At 41.0% G+C, this 21,683-nt stretch overlaps 1 long non-coding RNA gene across 1 annotated transcript; it reads left to right on the top strand.

Annotated features, from left to right (window-relative positions):
* Positions 1-2,763: 2,763 nt before the first annotated feature.
* Positions 2,764-14,337, top strand: LOC122549598. The gene is made up of 3 exons (XR_006311604.1): positions 2,764-2,796; positions 9,593-9,657; positions 13,627-14,337. It is a non-coding gene; the product is annotated as an uncharacterized LOC122549598 (long non-coding RNA).
* Positions 14,338-21,683: the final 7,346 nt, after the last annotated feature.

Here is a 21,683-nt window from a genome sequence, read left to right as displayed (position 1 = left end):
CCCTCATTATTCTATAAACTTCTATCAGGTCGCCTCTCAACTTCCTATGCTCCAGTGAAAAAAGTTCCAGCCTTTCTTTGTAACTCAAACCTTCTACACCTGGCAACATCCTGGTAAATCTCTTCTGAACCCTCTCCAGCTTCATGATATCCTTCCCGTAACTGGGCAACCAGAACTGGACACAGTATTTCAGAAGAGGCTTCACCAATGTCCTCTACAACCTCAACATGACTTCCCAAATCCTAATCAAAGGGTGTGACTGGTGAATTCATGGCATATTTCAGAACATGTGATTGGGACGTCATAGCTAGTACAGAAACTTAGCTGAGAGATGGACAAGACTGGCAGCTCAATGCACCGGGTTTTAGATGCTATAGGAAGGATAGGAAATATGGCAAGAAAGGAGGGGGAGTGGTGTGTTTGATTATGGAATACAGTACTTCTGTAACAGGGGAAGATTATTCTGAAATATTGTCCTGTGTAAATGCACTCGAAAGAAGAACTCATGTTATCACAAACAATGCAGTCCCTCAGGTAAACTGAACCTTGCAAATTGGACAGGAGCTTTATTTGTGGGTTAGAGAAATGGGACCTGCTCACTAACCCACAGTTAGATGACATTGTTATGCTAAGAGGTACGAGTGTGCTAGTTCAGCCTTTGGCCGCCTGAGGAAAAGTGTGGTCGAGGACAACAACATCAGATCCAACACCAAGATCCTGGTTTGCAGAGCTGTGGTGATCCTGCTTCCCTAGATAGCTCTGAGATGTGGACTGTCTACAACAGACACCACAAAGCAATAGAGCACCATTGCTGCCTGCGCAAGACCCTATGAATTTACATGAACTGACATAAAAAAGTCGCACCAACAGCAGTGTTCTCAACCAGACGAACATCCCCAGTGTTGAGACACTGACCTCCCTTGATTGGCTCCGATGGGCTGGGCACATTGTCTCCATGACAGACATGAGACTTCCCAAGCAGGTGCTCTACTCCCAGCTCCAAAACGGCAGGTGACCCCCCACCCCCCGGTACACATAGGAAGGGCTTCAGGGATACCCTCAAGGCCTCACTGGCGAAGTGTGGCATTCCCACGGACACCAGGACTCACTGGACCAAGAATGTCCTGAGTGGAGGAGGAGAATCTGGGAAGGTATTGAGCACCTCGGGATTTCCTGTTAGGAAAAAGCAGAAGTTGGGAGCAAACAGGGAAAGGAGTGCGTACCACGCCAACACCCCACCCATGTGTAACAGAGCCTGCAGAAGCTGCATTGGTGTGTATAGCCCCCATCGACTCACCCTAAGAATGGAAGGAAGTCATCATTATCTGCGAGGGATTGCTGCTGATGATGAATGTGCAGCAAGATATCAGTCACAGTGAGGGGGGCGGGGTGGTGGGGTGGATTGCATTTGTCCTGTCAATGCTTTTTGGGAAATCTCCATATCAGTGCCAATTCTGCCCAGCTAGCATAGCTGAATGTTGTCAGCTGGGTCATTTTCAGGTGATTTTCTGAAACAGCAATAGGAAAGTTCAGACTGCAGCAAGGCAGTTTCAAAACAGACCACTTCAGTTTGCAACCATTGGAGGAATAGATGCAATCAAAGAACAATTGTCATTCTTTTATAGGAGGAATGGTGGTTCAATTATGGCATGTAATTAAATAAAGGTAATCAAGGGAAAGGGATATACCTAGGCTCAAGCTGGATCAATCTACAGCTGAACATTTCAAAATGCTTAATATATAAATGAATTCCAACTAAATTTTGCAATTGAGCTCCATCAGCAATCTACGAAAGCACTCATGATTTCTTTCAGCAAATAAAAATATGACTATACTTTTGGATCTCCCAGCGATACAGTATTTCTTGGTGGAGCCTGAAGTTGTTTATCAAAATTAGCTCAGAGGTTCTCAAGAAGAACTGGAGTAATCTAACTAATTTAAGTGGACTCCTGAGCTAAAAGCTCAGCTATTCAAAGTCAGGCCTTGCAGGGCCAAGAGATGGCAAACAGGATTACATAAATTTCGGATATCTGGTCGGCGTGGATGATTTGGACTGAAGGGTCTGTTTCCGTATTGGAATACTTTTCCTGTGTAGAAACACTCAATGTTTACATGGAATTGCACCTAAGTCTACACTAGCTAAGGTATTTCACAAAGTGATAGTCTCAGTGCTGGTGGAGGGCAGAGGTGAATGTCTTGCTGATAAATTCTCTGAGATGTCATAGGATTCATCCTCAGAAGCACTTCTATTGGAGTTCCGCTGAACACTTTTCTATTTCACGGTCTTTTGACTGCTTAGACCTACGGGACGGAAAAAAAAAAGCACTCATTAGTGAAGAAGAACAAACCGTCAGTAAAGGATTAGGTAAGACAAGCTACACTTCTGATAAAAGTGCTGCTGACTGGCTTCTGCCACTTCAATCTCACAATCAGTACAGGACCAGTATTGGTCCTCACTCACCAAATCTTCCTCAACAACTCTGAGGGTGCAGTGATCAGGAAGCGCCCCCTAAAAAAAAGCTTCCCAAGAGTCTGGAGCCTCACGTTCATGTTTCATCCTACAATGATAGAAAAGGAAGGGTTGAGCTTGTTGGTAACATGTGCACGAGCATATGACGATCAAGCACAACCCCACCCTGTGGTGATCACTCTCCTGTGTGTAAGCAGGAAACACAGCTCAGGAAATGTTAAAATATTATCAGCTTAAGTTATGTATAAGCCTTTCAGACATCATCATGCATGTGATGCTGAGGTTTGCACATGGCGTGGCTGTACAATAACATAGCCTGCTTCTATGTGAGTACTGACTGCATTTCCCAACTGATATTTACATGGACTGACAAAGTATTTTAAGGTGCTAAAAACAAATGTTTTGTTATTTAGATCAGTGACTGGTTTCATTGCTGTGTTTCTGTTCTTATTAATATTAATCTTTACTGACAAAACACTGAATTGAAAATGACCACAGGGGATGCAGGCAGAAATAAGTTAGAAGTAAAAAAATTGCACTTGCTGATTTAAACTGACTTATGTATACAGAAACTTGTAGCTATCACAATGTTGATTGTGTCATTCATATTAACCTTTGGAGTGGTTGTGAATTGTTATGCACAGAGACAAGAAGTAAATCTTCCATTAAAAAGGTGTTGGAAACATTTCAATGTTCCACATAGATTAGTAGATTTATGTTACATTATCACTGATGTCAACAAATTATTTACAGGAGTTCAAAGTTTTATTTACCAAATGGATAAATTTACAATTCAAAAGCTTGCATTAACGTGTGAAAGTTCTTAAACGTTGTCTAGGAAGCTAATCCCAGTGGTGGGAAAGATGCTGGAGTCAATTATAAAGGATGAAATTACAACACATCTGGATAGCAGTAACAGGATAGGTCAGAGTCAGCATGGATTTATGAAGGGGAAATCATGCTTGACTAATTTTCTGGAATTTTTTGAGGATGTAACTCTGAAGATGGACAAGGGAGATCCAGTGGATGTAGTGTACCTGGACTTTCAGAAAGCCTTTGATAAAGTCCCACATTGGAGGTTAGTGAGCAAAATTAGGGTGCATGGTATGGGGGCAAAATACTGACTTGGATTGAAAATTGATTGGCTAACAGGAAACAAAGATGGGCGGCACGGTGGTTAGCACTGCTGCCTCACAGCGCTGGACACCCGGGTTCAATTCCCGCCTCAGGCGACTGACCGTGTGGAGTTTGCACGTTCTTCCCGTGTCTGCGTGGGTTTCCTCCGGGTGCTCCGGTTTCCTCCCACAGTCCAAGATGTGCAGGTCAGGTGAATTGGCCATGCTAAATTGCCCGTAGTGTTAGGTAAAGGGGTAAATGTAGGGGAATGGATATATATTTATGATATAGAAGATGGTATTAATAGTAACATTAGCAAATTTGCTGATGATACAAAGCTGGGTGGCAGGGTGAAATGTGAGGAGAATGTTAGGGGATTACAGGGTGACTTGAACAGGTTAGGTTAGGTGAGTGGACAGATGCATGGCAGATGCAGTTTAATGTGGATAAATGTATGGTTATCCACTTTGGTGGCAAGAGCAGGAAGACAGATTACTACCTAGATGAAGTCAAGTTAGGTAAAGGGGCAGTACAAAGAGATCTGGGTGTTCTTGTACACCAGTCAATGAAGGCAAGCATGCAGGTACAGCAGGTAGTGAAGAAAGCTAATAGCATGCTGGCCTTCATAACAAGAGGGATTGAGTATAGAAGCAAAGAGGTTCTTCTGCACAGGGCCCTGGTGAGACCACACCTGGAATATTGTCTGCAGTTCTGGTCTCCAAATTTGAGGAAAGACATTCTGGCTATTGAGGGAGTGCAATGTAGGTTCTCAAGGTCAATTCCTGGAATGGCAGGACTATCTTATGTTGAAAGATTGGAGCGACTGGGCTTGTATACCCTTGAGTTTAGAAGACAGAGAGGATCTGATTGAGATGTATAAGATTATTAAAGGATTGGACACTCTGGAGGCAGGAAACATGCTTCTGCTGATGGGTGAGTGCCAAACAAGAGGACACAGTTTAAAAATACAGGGTAGACCATTTAGGACAGTGATGAGGAGAAACATCTTCACCCAGAGAGTGGTGGGTGTGTGGAATGCACTGCCCCAGAAGGCAGTGGAGGCCCAGTCTCTGGATTCGTTTAAGAAAGAGTTGGATAGAGCTCTCAAGGATAGTGGAATCAAGGGATAAGGAGATAAGGCAGGAACACGATACTGATTAAGGATGATCAGCTATGATCATAATGAATGGTGGTGCAGGCTCGAAGGGCAGAATGGCCTACTCCTGCACCTATTGTCTAATGTACTATAAAGCTGTAAGCAATACAACTTTCCTAGGTTGAAAGTGAAGACTACAGATGCTGGAGATAGAGTCAACAAATGTGGTGCTGGAAAAGCACAGCTGGTCAGGCAGCATCCGAGGAGCAGGAAAGTTGATGTTTCAAGCATAAGCTCTTTATCGAAAGATCGACTCTCCTGTTCTTCGGATGCTGCCTGACCAGCTGTGCTTTTCCAGCACCACATTTTTTTGGCCGCTAACTTTCCTAGGTTTATTCTCTGGTCTGAGCAAGTTGATTTCAGTTGGGGAAACAATTGAATTTAGATATTTTGATTGCTTTCAATGAAACATACTGCATCCCTTGATCTCACAAACCTGATAATGTTTACATTGAAAACAAATATTTTAATGCAGCTTTTCTATACATGACATTTCTCTGATCACTACATAATCATGCATTATTCATTGATGCATTGTAAAAAAATTAATTTTCATTTGCATTTATGCAGAGCCACCATAATTTGGTGCCTGTTGACTTTGAACTATATTGTTAAGACTAATCTCCCCGAAATAACTGAGGTATTTTTGTTCTGACCTTTTGTGCTTTCTTGGCTATAGCTGTTCCATCATTAAAAATCACAACAGCAGGTTGCAGTCCAACAGGTCTATTTGGAAGCACCAGCTTTTGCAGTGCTGCCCCTTCATCAAGTGGTTGTGGAACATTTAACTTTGTACACCCCAGTCCATGACTGTTCCATAACTGGTGGTAACACCTTCAGTTGAGTCAGCACAACCTCTTGAAGTCCTTTTCTGCATATCAATGCCTCACTTCCTACTTTCCTCCTTAAAGGCATGTATTGCTAAAAGCCTGCCTCGTTGACCAATTATTCGATCATCTGATTTAGTGGGCAGACACCTATGGGGGTGGGGTGATGTGAAGTGAGAGAGGATAGTTTACACCCTCCTGGAAGGAAAGTTAATGGTCAATTGGAAGTTTCAGAGGAAACCTGTTCTGCATCCTTACCAATGCCAGGAGTGAGATATAATGATGTGGAGTAGGACTCCCACCCCTCAGTAGGAAGAGATTGCTGACAAATCTTCTTGGCCGACAATTCCAGGAGGCCTGGCAGTGCCAGAGCTCAGTAGTTGGCACTGCCATAACTGTAACCAGTAGAAAGTGAGGACTGCAGATGCTGGAGATCAGAGCTGGAAAATGTGTTGCTGGAAAAGTGCAGCAGGTCAGGTAGCATCAAAGGAGCAGGAGAATCAAAGTTTTGGGCATAAGCCCTTTTCCAGCAACAAATTTTCCAGCTCATAACTGTAACCAGTCCCAAGATAAAATGACCCAGGTAAGCAATGCACAATGTAAGGAGGAAGGCATGATGACTTTAATTTGAGTAGCATCTAGGCTGGAGCAGTTGGTTTTAAAATCGGTCTGAGGAATATGTGGGGTGTATTGCAGTGATGTGCGGAGGTCACGTACTCAATGTATTTTAAGAAGTGAGCTATTCACTCCCATCTGGTTTATAATATCAAAAGCATTTTAGAACGGGCAGGTTAATATTGAAGTCAAGATTATAGTGGTGCTGGAAAGGCACAGCAGGTCAGGCAGCATCCAAGAGTTAATTTAACAAGTTCAGTTTACCTATAATTCTCCAGAGCACCTCATTTTCTACCTGGGTACCCTGCAGCCTTCTGAACTCAATATCAAGTTCAATAACTTTAGGGCTGGAGATCTCCCATGTCTTTCGTCCCTCAACCCCACACACACACACACACGAGGCCTTGTTATCACAGTCTCCAATTACACACCAACCATTATTAGCCACTAATAGTCCCCATTCACAGCTTTTCACTGTCCTAGCCAGCTTGCTATCCACTCCTTTGACTAACTGTCCTGTCTCTTTAGCCTCTATCCCCAACTATCATTTATTCTTTACTGCCTCCCCCCAACCTATCTTCTGCATATAAACCAACATTTGCCCAGTGATCACTAGTTCTGAGGACAGGTCACTCAACCGGAAACATTAACTCTGATTTCTCTCCACATATGCTGCCAGACCTGCGGAGCTTTTCCAAAATTTTCTATTTTTACCCACAATTGTGTATTCACTGCTACTTTTAACACCCCCTCAACCTCTGTTTCAGGGTGGTGCATTCAGTGGTGTACAATACAATCATTAGGAGCAGTTGGGGTAAAACCAGCAAAATATGACAACTTTTCTTCATTATAACATATCATCTGCCTCCTGTGTTAAATAATTCAATTGGCTGAACAGCTGGTTTGCAATGTAGAGATAACACCAATAGCAGGACTTTGATTCCTGCACCAGTTGAGGTCATCTTTCCTCTTACCCGAGACATGGTGATGCTCAGGTTAAACCATCAGTCACCCCTCTCTAATGAAAGAGCAGCGGTATGGTCTAATAGGGTTGGCATTTTTACCTTGATCACAATAATGGCATACAGTGAAAAGTCCATAGGAGCAGTTAACTTTTCCTGATTGAAGGTGGAAGAGGGATGATTTGAAAATCAAAAAGTTCGCTGATCCTGTAAGAATTAAGAAGCAAATGTTTAAAAAGGTTAACAAAATAAAAGTGATTTGTAAATTATTTCTGACATGTTGACTTCACTACATAAACTTTCCACATATTTCACTTTTATGGAGTCTTCACTTTCAAAGAGATGGTTCCATGCCCTATGGCTATTGTTATTAATTTCCAAAGCAGTTCTCTATCATAATTTTAACTGATATCCTAGAGACATGGTGGCAATGTTTCCACAGGTCATCTTCAAAAGCTATGGTTGAAATTTCTTTTTTGTTCTGTTTCATCCCTCCCTTCTTTCCTGCCTGCGCATTCTGTATTAAAGTCACAAGTACTCAAATATCCATCAGCACACACTTTGTAGAGATGAATGAGTGGTGGGTTAGGGCAGCATATTTACTCCTGAACTACAAACACCATTAAAAATGGAGCATGTCAGTGATAAAAAGAAAATGAATGGTGTGTCCAAAGGGAAACCAAATTCTTTTGCTTTGCACATAACATTCATCAAGTTTATGTTAATAATAAATTCAGCTTTATGCTTTGACCACTCATCATAGAATGCTAAAAATGTGAAATGCACAAGCGTTGTAAGTGTCTTGTATTCAATATTCATGTAAACTGAACTTCACTTCGCTTTTGAAGGAAAAAGTGGATGTAACAATTTGAAAATGTTCAAATCACTTTTGAGATAATAGAAAATGGGACTAAAAAAGGCAAAGATACTTGCATTATACAACAGGAAGCCACCTGCAATATTTTTTGAAACAGTGCCAAAAAAATGAATGCCCCTTGTGCAATTGTTTATTTAATATTTTATGGCAAAATAAACCATCAAATCTCTTCCAGCAGAAAGACTTAGCAGGACAATTCCATCAGTACATTTAAACAGATTGAAAACCAAAACACTATATCTATGTAAATATAAGGATATGTAAAGTATAGGAGAAGCCATATATTTGTGTATTCCTAAATAAAAGCACACATTTGGAATTATCTAATTGCCTGTATTGTGATATGACCCTATTGGATAATGACAAGTAGACATTAGTTTGCAGTAAACATTGGGAATGCAGTAAGAGAAGCTTTGAGTGTGGTTGGATGGGATGACAGGTAGACTATGTGGTCTGGTGAAATAACTATATTTTAATTATTTAGATATTTAGTCATGTTTTGATGTCCCCGATATGAATTACTTATTAATCAGCACCAAATTCCCCCTTTCATAAAACTTCCATTGTTGCCCTGTTTAGCAAGCCATTTTGTTGAGCTATTTCAGCCAGTGCAGTCCTGATCTGTGTTTACTATCATGATGTTATGGTTTTGGTTTGGTTATCTTAAAACCTAGCAAGGATCCACATAACTGAGTTAAGCCACTGTGCTTAGTTGGCACCATGCTACAAATCAATGAGGTATGTAAATCCACAAGATCATAGACACAGGAGCAGAAATTAGGCCATTCAGCTCATCGTGTCTGTTCCACCATTCAATCATGGCTATTAAGTTTTTCAACCCCATTCTCCTGCTTTCTCCCTGTAACCCTTGATCCCCTATCTATCTCAGTCTTAAATATACTCAATGACCTGGCCTCTACAGTCTTATGTGCCAATGAATTCCATAGATTCACCACTCTTTGGCTGAAGAAGTTTCTCCTTATCTCTGTTCTAAAAGGACTTCCCTTTATCTAAAGCTGTGCCCTCGAGTCCTGTGTTTCCTACCAATGGAAACATCTTCCCAACATCCACACTGTCCAGGCCATTCAGTATTTTGTAAGTTTCAATTAGATCTCCCCTCATCTTTCTAAACTCCGAGTATAGACCCAGAGGCCTCCATGATATTCTGACCTGTAGGAGTTTAAAAGATTATAAACAGAACAACCTCGATTGTTCAAACATCAAAAATCCGAATTTCGGATTATCCAAACAAGATCTCAAGGTCGTGTAAAAATGGTGCTAAGCAACTCAGCATTCAGTTAATCGGCATTATGACATGCATTGCTGGATAATCGAGGCATGCTCAATAAGCGGCACTCAAATTACCACTTGCTTACAATCAGATCAATTACCCAAGTGATCAATTATCAGTTAAACGACATTATGGTGTGCATAGCTGGATAACGGAGGCACAGTTGGATAACCAGCACTCAAATTACTGCTCGTTTACGATCAGACCAATTATCTGAACAAAATACCCCCTGCCTGTCTCATTCTGTAAATCAAATTTGTTCTATATATTCTTTCTAGGGATGTGGACATTGCTGGCAAGGCCAGCATTTATTGACCACTGCAAATTCTTTGAGAAAATAGTGGTGAGTATTTCTCTTTCACTAACAGACATGGCATTCTAAACAGAGGAGAAGATCAAGCAAGGCCAACTGTACAGCTTGTGGAACAGCTCTTGCTGGATGATCCTAGTTCTAAATCATATCATTTGTCTCTCAAATGGAAAAAAAACATTTTAACTATAGCCTCATGATAAAGTGGGAGTACGAAGTAGTAAATATTGTGATAAGGGAAAGATACATGCTAATTATTATTTTACAAGCCAAATTCAAGCTTATCTGCTGAGGAGATATTCAGTTACAAGAACAAACACATAGCTCTATTAAAGTTTTATATTTCCTGAGGTATGTTTCACCTGATAAATTATTTCAAGTTTTTAATTTAAATATAAATTGAATTTTGCAAGGTAATACTGATCTTCATTTGATCCAGGTGGAACTCACATTGACATATTTCCACTTTATATTTCATGCATATATTTGTGAACTTTATTCTTTTATATTGTATTAAAAGAAATAATAATTAATCTACATTTTCAATGATAAGAGAATGCAAATGTACTGGAAAGGCAAAGGACTATCTTTTCTTCCATTTAAACAAACAAGAGCAATTTGCAGTTGCTTCATAATTTATAAAACATTAACAAAATTGTAGGACTGCACAGCTTGAAGTCTTTAATTCCTAGGAACATAATTTCATTAGCAGCAATGAATTGCAGCTAATCATAATACACATGTAATGATTTTTTTTTAAGCTGGGTAAGACATACGCAGAAAAGTATCACCAATATTTAAAGAGTTTTGAAACCAAGCCAAACAAGTTGCTGAGAAATCTATATAGGCAGAGTTCCTTGGTACAAGATTTGGGGACCTTTGCTTATATTGGTTATATACTTCAATAGTCCTTATTCCTGCCTTCTGTTATGAAGATTGACTTCCTGTCAATGCCCTTGATATTCTGAATTCCATCTGGAAGTAATACTTCCCTTGCAGCTTTACATACAATCAATTGTAAGAAAAGCTTCATAGTGAGGGGGGAAAAGTAAAACTGATCTTTGAAATTTTCTTTTTGTAAATGCATAACACCTGAATAAGGGATGTGGTAGTTCAGTTGGCTGGATGGCTGGTTTGCGATATGGAGTGTTACCTGCATAATTTTCTTTTCTATTGTTGAAGTAAAAAGTGGAATCTTTCATTTTTGTCAATGGTGTAAACCAGTTATTTATACTCCCTGTTTATTATGCAGTCCATAAGACTTTTATTTCCATTGATATCATTGGTGTGGATAGCTTGTGTGTAATGGATGGGCTATTGAGTATTTTCAGTGATACACATTATCTCAGTTTAAAATTATTCCCATTGGGCAGAAAGCAAGTTGCTGATTCTTTATTGTCTATTTTGGATTGCTGAGCTACAAGCACAATTTTATGATTGTAGACTCACATTGCAAGGCATATCACTTTCTACAGATGGACTGCAGTAACATGCAAAGTTTTATTTGACCGTATTGTGCAAATTCAAACATTTATGCAACTTTATATAACTCCTTTATTCAAAAAAAGGAAGGAGGTGCAAAATGAGGAAATGACCAGCCATACTGCTAAACAGACTTCACAGGATAGACATTTTAAATAAAATATATTGCCCTGGGACTCAAAAGGACCACCACTGGTGTTCTGACATGACTTTGAATGGGTAAGATTAGAGAAACCTATGGAAACTCAAAAGAAAATTTATAAGCTCTTGTTTTGTAGCGAAGGACAGATTGCTCAGTGGTTACCACTGCTGCCTCAAAGTGCTAGGGAACCTGGGCTTGATTTCAGCCTCTGGTGACAGTCTGTGTGCACCTGTGTCTGTGGGTATTCCCTACGGGTGCTATGGTTTCCTCCCACAGTCTAAAGATGAGCCAGTTAGGTGGATTGGCTATGCTAAATTGACAATAGGGATGTGCAGGCTAGGTAGATTAGGTATGAAAAATACAAGATTACAGGGATAGGTTGGGTGTGCTGGGCCTGAGTGGAATTTTTTCAGGGGTTGGTGTGGAGTTAATGGACCAAATGGCCTGCTTTCACACTGTAGTGATTCTGTGAGTTATTCTGTTGTATTTATGATAACATTAGACTGCCTTCTTGACCTGCCATCAATTGAGGTCGATAACTAGCCTTTGGGGTCTCATGCTGTGCTACAGATATTAACTCAAAAAAAGTGACTAGTGGGGAAGTTACAAAGTGTGGAACACAACTTTTGAGGGGTGGGATGTATGATGTGCTGGTCCATCATTCAAACTGGCCGATAGAGGGACGTAGCATTTGGAAGGGAGAGCCCATTGACAGCCACCACCTTGCCTTTGCCACTAACCTTTCTCCTCACTCTAAAGTCCCAAAATCCCCACTCCATAAATCCTCACACACCACCAACCCAACACTCACCTGTGGCTTATGATCCGCCGATGTTTCTCGGCCTCAACTCATTGTCGTACCAACGACAGCCACCACCAGCTGTTCAATAGATTAGCTGGAAGCTCTTAGCATTTCTTCACCAGAATGTAGTGAGCCACAGAAAGCAACTGAGCCTAAAACACCAAATGTTTTCAGGAAGTTAGATATAGCTCTTGGGGCTAAAAGTGTCAAAGGAAATGGGGCGAAAGCAGGAATAGGATACGGAATTGGATAGTCAGCCATGATCACGTTGAATGACAGAACAATCTCAAAGGGCTGAATGGCATACTCCCAGTCTTATTTTTTAAGGTTCAATGCAGAATGCTTCTCACTCTCAGCTCCCTTGATTCTGTGGTTGCTCAGTTATGTATGTATATGCCACTTACTTCTGTAGGATTTCATTAAACAGGTAGCACAGCTCAACCTCACCTACTGACCAGCAGCCGAACACTCACTGTTCCCTAAATGCTTTCTTTTCATTGATAGCAATCTCAAAATTAATAAGCAGTCCTCTAGGGATGAAGCAATTTTCTGTTCAAGAATCTCACCACAAGCTTGACTATTTGCTTTCAATTAAATGTTTTATCCTGAATTCATCTAACAAAGGATTTGAGCTAAAGGGATAGGCTGAATAGGCTGGAGCTGTTTTCTCTCGAGCATTGGAGGCTGCAGGGTGACCTTATAGATCTTTATAAAACCATGAGGGGTATGGATAAGGAAAATAGATAAGTCATTTTCCCTGGGGTGGGGAGTCCAGAACTAAAGGGCATAGGTTTAGAGTAAGACAGAAAAAATTTAAAAAAGATTTTAAGGGGCAACATTTTCCATCAGAGAGTGGTGCATGTATGGAATGAGCTGCCAGAGGAAGAGATGGAGGCTTTTACAATTACAATATTTAAAAGGCATCTGGAAGGGTATGTGAATAGGAAGGGGTGAAAGGGTTATGGGGCAAGTGTTGACAAATGAGACTAGTGTAGGTTAGGATATCTCGTCGGAATGGATGAGTTGGATGGAAGGGTCTGTTTCCGTGGTGTTCATCTCGATGACTCTAAACTCATTATATTCCATGAAAATAATTACCACAAACCAAGCACAAATAACATCTCTCTAGTTTCTGTTAGTCAATCTAATGGCTTATTTGGCTGTGAAATTAATAGCAATTCAATTATTAGCTTTCATATTTTGGTAATTTAGAGTAATTATTCTTCAGTTTGGAAATCCTACTGTAAAAGCACAAATGTGTCATGAAAACATTTATGAATTGATCACCTAAGTTTATCACTTTGTCAACCATTTAAGTCTGTTATGCAAGGAGCAACATCTAAAAGAAGAGCTAAAAATAGTCAATTGAATTTAAGCCCTTGTTGGAGATAATTATGAAAAACCAGGGGTTGAATTTAGGTTGAATGCAGATCTAAGGTTTTGTGATAAGAACAAAGTTGCATGTACTGAAGAGCAAAAGAACTAAGGTTATCACAATAGTGTATCCTGATCGGCAGCTACTTTTCGCTGTTGTGACCAAACTTTGTTGATATTTTATCTTTTTCTATTCACTTAGGGATGAGAGAATTGTTGACTGAGCCTGCACTTCTTGCCCTTGAGAAGAATTTTTGTGATTCACTGATGTTTCTCAGCCTCAACTCATTGTCATACCAACAACAGCCACCACCAACAGTTCAACAGCTCATGATTAGCTGGGAGCTCTTGGCATTTCTTCACCAGAAGGTAGTGAGCCACAGAAAGCAACTGAGACAAATACAAATGTTTTCAAGGAGCTGACTTCTTGAATTGTTACTGTCCATGTGGTGTAAGTGCACCCATAATGCTGTGAGAGAAGGAGTTCCAGGATTTTGAGCCAACAACACTGAAAGAACCAAGTCAGGCTGATTGTTGGCTTGAAGGTGGTGCTTTTCCCATGTTTCTAGATGTCTTGTCCTACCATGCTCTTGGCTTGTGCTTTATAAAAGGAAGCCATTGTTTGTGGAGTCAGGCCTGAGTTATTCAGTTCAAGATTCTGAGCTTCTAACCTTGTAGACAGTATTTATACGGTGAGCCCAGTTTAGTCTCTGGTCAATGGTAATACCCAGGATATTGGTAATGAGGACCTCAGAGGTGATGATGACATTGAACATCAAAGGTCAATGGTTAGATTCTCATTTGCTGGAGATGGTGATTGTCTGGTTCATGTGTGGTGCGAATGCTACTTGCCACTTATCAGACCAAGCCAGTATAATTTTTTTTTAAGATAACTTAGTGTGGAAACAGGCCCTTCAGCCCAATAAGTCCACACCAACCCGCTGAAGCACAACCCACCCAGACCCATTCCCCTACATTTACTCCTTCACCTAAAACTACGGGCAATTTAGTGTGGCCAATTCACCTAACCTGCACATTTTTTTGGATTGTGGGAGGAAACCAGAACACCCAGAGGAAACCCACGCAGACACGGGGAGAATGTGCAAACTCTACACAGAGTCACCTGATGCGGGAAGTGAACCTGGGTCTCTGGTGAAGTGAGGCAGCAGTGCCCATGTGCAGGCCTTATTGCATTTGGGCATGGACTACTTCAGCAACTGAAGAGTCTTGAATGGTGCTGAACATTGTTAAACAATCAGCAAACATCCCCTCTTCCGACCTTATGATCGGGGAAGGTCATTGATGAAATGTCTGAAGATGGTTGGGCAGAGGATACTATGCAGGAATATCCTGGAGCTGAGTTGACTGACCTCCAATAACCACACCATCTTCCTATTTATCAGATATGACCTCATTAGAGAGTTTTCCACCTGATTCCTATTTACTCCAGCTTTGGTAAAGCTCCTTAGTGTCATACTCAATTAAATGCAGCTGTGAAGTGAAGCACATTTACTCTAAACTCATCTTTGCAAAGCAGCTATAGATAGATTAACCACTATCTATGGAAATTAAATTTTGAATACATATTTCCTGGAAAGGGAAGGAAGTGTAGGTAGAAATAAGGCAACAGAGCAGTTATTTCATTTTCTAAGGTTCAGTGCAACTAACAACTATTACACATGGGATTAGAGGATAGACATTTCATTATCAGTGGTTCTGACACATGCATGAAGAGCATTACAAGAAATTGTTCATTCCTACACTTAATTTGTTAATCCATGTCAATTCAGAATCTATAAATAACAAGGTACTAATCAAGATGCAAGACCAATTTACAATGGATAATTTGTTGTGGTTAATGGTATTATGTTGCAATTTAAGAATTAAAGTCGTGAATTTATGATTGCTGACACTTGGGTGATAGTTGCTAATACTCTATTTCATTCCCAAATTAATTCTTCTCTGAAGTTGCAAAATTGTGGAACTCCATATCATTTTCAAGTTTTACATTCTGTTGCAATCTGCAGACTTTTCTGACCTAAGTTTCATTAAGGACTCTTTATGGTCCAAAAACAGATTTTATTATGTGTTCTCATGTATGAGATAAATTTGAACTTTTCCCTTACTTTTAAACTTACCTAAGTTATTTCAGTTACGAGGGGACGGTGTAGATTTGAAAAAAAACTCGCTCACAGGTATAGGATTTTAAATAACAATTCCTGCTGGGCTACAGAGATAGCAGAAAAGGAAAATTGTTCACAAATGGAGGAAGGGTCACTAAAGAAAGGCCATAGATACTAAATATTTCATGGGGCCTTTCTCTGTCATCTTCTCACTTCACAATACCCAGGAATACTTCCTTTGTTAATTAAGCTTCACAAAGCTGGAGATCAGATGACAATGTCACTTTCTTTTACTAGATCTGCAACTGCAGTGAAGGTTTGTTAAGGTGTCAATCACCCTCAATTTAAGCAGCTTGAGATTCTTTCAGTCTACAGCACAAAAATTCAAACTATTCTTCCAATGTTCCATGTATTGCTATGTCAGGAAGACAATGGAGTCTCAGAATGCAGGGAGCAGCAACTTAACTTGAGTGGCTCTGCCACGGTAATGGCTTTTGCAATTGTACAGGAAAAAGAACAGCTAAACATTTAAGTTCCTGTGGGCAAAACATTTTCATTGGAAGGTCCATAGATTGCACTCCTGAACACACAGTTGCCTTGTAAGAATACTCGTACCAACAGGTTGGTGAATTCTATTATGCTAGCAGCAGTTTCAATGTTCTTATCTGACCCAGTCTGTATTCCTGCCTTTCTTAAACCACTACATTAATTCAGTTGAATCAAAATGTCAGGAGATTAAGTACAGTACATCATTCTGAGACATTGGTAGGAAATGGGTTATTCAATACAATACTTTGCCTTCTCATTGCTATCATTTTAGAAGTCTTGCAAAAGTCAATGATAGTCAAATGCAAAGTGACTTAACAACATTTTCAGATAGCTATGCAAAGTCTATATGCTATTCGTGACAATGTTTAAAGAACAGGTCCTCATAGTTCTTCCTTTCCACACTCCACCACACAACCCATTGAGTGCACAATCCATTGGAGGAAAGAAGGGAAATAATGATAGAAGAGCATGATCAATGAGCATGATGACAGTTATCCCAACTTGATCCAGTCAAAACACCCTTTCAAGATCTTTGCTTGAACAAGATAGTGGCAAGATAGTACATTGTTGTGTCTTGCCTAGATCCAATTATATTAGAATGAGCAAGTGTCAAGAAACACAAAGATAAAATATCCAAAATGCACATAATCAACTTTTCTGCCACAATGATGACAACGGACATCCTGAAAATATTGTGCCAGTAAAAAGCCACATCTGCAACCAACAAAATATATCCATCCATGATAGAACATAGAACAGTACAGCACAATACAGGTCCTTCAGCCCTCTATGTTGTACCAGTCCTTTATCCTACTCCAAGATCAGACTAACCTACATACCATTCATTGTACTACCTACCATGTGCCTATCCAAGAGTTGCTTAAATGTCCCTAATGTATTTGACTCTACTGCCACTGCTGGCAGTGCATTCCATCTTCTCACCACTCTGTGTAAAGAACCTATCTCTGACATCTCCCCTAAATCTTCCTTCAATTAACGTAAAATTATGCCCTCTCATGATAGAGATTTCCACCATGGGAAAAGTCTCTGGCTATCCATCTTATCTATGCCTCTCAACATCTTTTACAGGTTTATCAAGTCACCTCTCATCCTTCTTCACTTCAATTAGAAAAGCACTCACTCCCTCAATCTTTCTTCATAAGACATGCTCTCCAGTCCAGGCAGCAACCTGGTAAATCTCCTCTGCACCCTCTCTAAAGCTTCCACATCTTCCCTATAATCCGGTGACTGGAACTGCGCACAAATATTTCAAGTGTGCTTTAACTGGAGCTCTATCGAGCTACAGCATAACCTCATGGCTCTAAACTCAATCCCCCTGCTAATGAAGGCCAACACACCAAATGTCTTATTAACAACACTTTCAACTTGGGTAGCAACTTTGAGGGATCTATGGACATGGACCTCAAGATCCCTCTGTTCGTCCACACTGCAAAGAATCCTGCCTTTAACCCTGTAAACGGCATCCAAATTAGACTTTCCAAAATGAATCACTTCAGGCTTTTCTGGGTTGAACTCCATCTGCTACTTTCAGCCCAGTTTTGCAGCCTGTCAATGTCCCATTGACAATGTCCCATTTACCAACCATTGGCAAACTTCCTAGCCCACCCTTCCATTTCCTCATCCAAATCAGTTATAAAAATCACAAACAGAAGAGGTCCCAGAACTGCTCCCTGTGGAACACCACTGGTCACCAAGCTCCATGCTGAATTAATTCCATGAACCACCACCACCTTCTGTCTTCTATGGGCCAGCAAATTCTATATCCAGACAAAGTTTCCCTGTATTCCATGCCTCCTTATTTTGTGCATGAGCCTACCATGGAGATCCTTATCAAGTGCCTTGCTGAAATCCATTTACACCACATTCTCTACTCTACCATCATTGTGTTTTGTCACATCCTCAAAGAATTCAATAAGGCTTGTGAGTTATGACCCACCTCTCACAAAGCTATGCTGACTATCTCTAATCAAATTATGGTTTTCCAAGTCACCACAAATCCTGTCCCTTAGAATTCCCTCCAATACTGTGCCCACCACTGACGTAAGACTAATTCCCAGGATTATCCCTATTTCCTTTCTTGAAAGAAGGGTTAACATTTAATACCCTCTAACCATCTGGCACTACTCCAGTGGACAGTGAAGATGCAAAGATCATCACCAAAGGCTCAGCAATCTCTACCCATGCTTCCTGTAGCAACCTGGAGTATATCCTATCTGGCCCAGGGGATTTATCTACCTTTATGCTTTTCAAAATTTTTAGCACATCCTCCTTCCTAACATCAACTTGTTTAAGCAGATCAGTCTGTTTCACACTATCCTCAGAAATATCAAGTAGTGAACACTGAAGCAAAGTATTCATTAAGGATGGCCCCTCTTTCCACCAACTCCAGGCACAAGTTCCCTCCACTATCCTTGATTGGCCTTACCCTCAATCTGGCCATCTTCTTATTCTTCACGTGAGTATAGAATGCCTTAGAGTTTTCCTTAATCCTACTCACTAAAGCTTTCTCATTCTCTCTTCTAGCTCTCCTAAGTTCATTCTTCAGTCCCTTCCTAGCTACCTTGGAACCTTCTAATGTCCTGTCTGATCCTTGCCTCCTCAACCTTAAGTAAGCTTCCTGCCTTCTGACTACATGTTTCACATTCCTTGTCATCCAAGGATCTTTCAACCTACCATCCTTTCCTTACCTCAGTGGGACAAACCTGTCCAGTCCTATCAGCCAGTGCTTCCGAAACAACCTCCATATTTCTGTTGTGCATTTCCCTGAGAACATCTGTTCCCAATTTAGGCACCCTGGTTTCTGCCTAATAGCAATGTAATTCCCCATCCCCCAATTAAATACTTTCCCATGACAGACATTATATCACAGAATGAAGCCACACAGCTATAGGTTCCTACAGCACCGAAACAGATTCTTCAATCCAACTCATCTGCTCCGACCGGACATCCCAAGCTGACCAAGTCCCATTGACAGCACTTGGCTCATATCACTCTATCATGGGGCAGTACAGTGGCTCAGTGGTTAGCATTGCTGCCTCACAGTTCCAGGGACCTGGGTTTGGTTCATCCCTAGAGCTGTCTGTGTAGAGTTTGCACATTCTCCCCTAGCATGCGTGTGTTTCTGCTGGGTGCTCCAGTTTCATCCCACAGTCCAAAGATGCACAGATTAGAAGTAAATTGATCATAGTGTCCAGAGATGTGTGGGCAAGCCATAGGGAATGCAGGGTTACAGGAGTAGCGGGTATGTCTAGGTGGGATGCTGTTCGGAAGGTTGTTGTGGATTCGATGGGCCAAATGGCATGCTTCCACACTGTAGGGCTTCTATGATTCTAAACTCTTCCAATTCATATACCCACCCAGATGTCTTTTAAATGTTCTAATTGTACCCATCTCCACCACTTTCTCTAGTAGCTCATTCCATGCATGCATCACCCTCTGCATGAATAAATTACCCTTCAGGTCCTATTTAAATCTTTCCCCTCTCACCTTAAACTTGATATAGACTCTGCCACCTTAGGCCAGATTATGATAATTGTGCAGTGACATGGTCCAGCTGTATTGTCGCTCTAACAAAGCATTATCGCAATGTGCAGAGTACATACTATAAATTAGATTCTCTACAGTGAGGAAACAGGCCCTTCAGCCCAACAAGTCCACACTGACCCTCCAAAGAGTAACCCACCCAGACCCATTTCCCTCTGCCTAATGCACCTAACACTATGGGCAGTTTAGTATGGCCAATCCACCTGACCTGCACATCTTTGGACTGTGGGAGGAAACCGGAGCACCCGGAGGAAACCCACACAGACACGGGGAGAACGTGCAGACTCCACACAAACAGTCGCCCGAGGCTGGAATCGAACCTGGGTCCCTGGCGCTGTGAGGATGCAGTGCTAACCACTGAGCCACCATGCCACCCCAGATTCCAATTCTTTAAGAGAAAAGGGGATATTGTAGTATTCCATGGATTGCAGACATTTACATGACATTGAGCATATGATGATCCAGTATAATGAAGCTCTCATTACCTTCAGTCAGGCTCCCAGTGCAATGGAGTCAATATAGTATGCTCAGTCAGTTATCTATATGTAATGCATGGAAGCAGAGAATACAGACTATAACTCTGGAAGTATAATTATATAAGTAGCTACTACTGTTAGTAAACTCTAAGACACTATCTTCATAGCAAATCAATCTTTGTGTTTAGGTTATGTGATCTAACATATAGTGTAGCAGTAAAACTTAACATACTGGTCATGGTATTTGAGCCACAAAACCACATCAGAGGCATTAGCCATCGGATGTTGCACTGCACCTCTAAGTAAAAAGAGAACATAACATTAATTAATTTGACTGATTAAAAATTAAGCAAATATTCCAATAAATATTCAATAGGTATATCTGCTTCCTTACCTACCAGTGAAAAATGCCTTGTTCACAGTTCTTATGATGAGAGGCTATTTTCTCCCCTGCAAAGGTTTTCAGAATAAGTTTACAAAGGTGTCTACCTTGTATTGAACCTTGGATGAGGAGTATTATGACCATCAGCAACAACAACAACAGTCTTCTGTAGATAGAACTGCAGTGGAACAACACAGAGAGGAGCAGCGGAGAGATTGAGATCGCAGGAAACACTACCAATAACACAACTGGTACAGATAACGGCAGGGATTGATTGTGGTGCCGAGGGTGTGAAGTTGAGAGTATGGTGCTGGGCAAACACAACAGGTCAGACAGCAATGTGAGGAGAAGGGAATCAATGTTTCGGTCAAAGGTCCATCATCAGGAATGACGTGGGGTTCGAGGGTCCCGAGGCGGAAGATGAAGAGTTCTTCGTCCAGGCGTTGGGTGGTTAGAGATTGGCAGTGGAAGAGGCCCAGGACCTGCATGTCCTTGGCAGAGTGGGAGGGAGAATTGAAGTGTTCGGCTATGGGGAGGTGGGGCTGGTGTCCCGGAGATGTTTTCTGAAGCGCTCTGCAAGTAGTCATCCTGTCTCCCCAATGTAGAGGAAACCACATCGGGAGTGATAGATACAGTATATGAAAATTGGAGTCCCAATGCTCATAGAGTCTCAGGTTGTGAGATCAGAATTTGGGAAGTATCTGCACTCTCCTAGAAGACATCATGCTCCCTGTTGCATCTGTGTTGTCAGTGTAACTAACCCCTCCCAGTGAATACATTGATAAATTGAAACCAAGGAAACTTTCCTTTGGTCTAATAATCTCCATGACAATGTAACATGCTCTTGGCTGGCCTTAACATGATGTTTTGGGTTTGTTTCTGGATTGTTGATACTGTAAGCTTTGCAGATACCACCATCTCAAGCTGCATAAGTGACCAGCTCTTTTTATAGCTTAATCGCTTCGATTTTGATTCTATGAAGCAAACATTTGGAACCACTCAAACTACCATTTGTTTTATGTTCAGGAAATCACTAAAGCTCAGCACTTTAATTGCCTCACCTTCCAAGCTTTTCACCTCTTAAAGCAATTAAATCCCAACCTTTTATGGGCACGAGATCATAAGGTGTTTCAATTGCATTTATCCCATGGTTTTATAGTTAACC

This window comes from Chiloscyllium plagiosum, chromosome 4 (genome assembly GCF_004010195.1).
Source record: "Chiloscyllium plagiosum isolate BGI_BamShark_2017 chromosome 4, ASM401019v2, whole genome shotgun sequence".
Classification (NCBI taxonomy): Eukaryota; Metazoa; Chordata; class Chondrichthyes; order Orectolobiformes; family Hemiscylliidae; genus Chiloscyllium; species Chiloscyllium plagiosum.
This window is presented reverse-complemented; position numbering and strand designations above follow the sequence as displayed.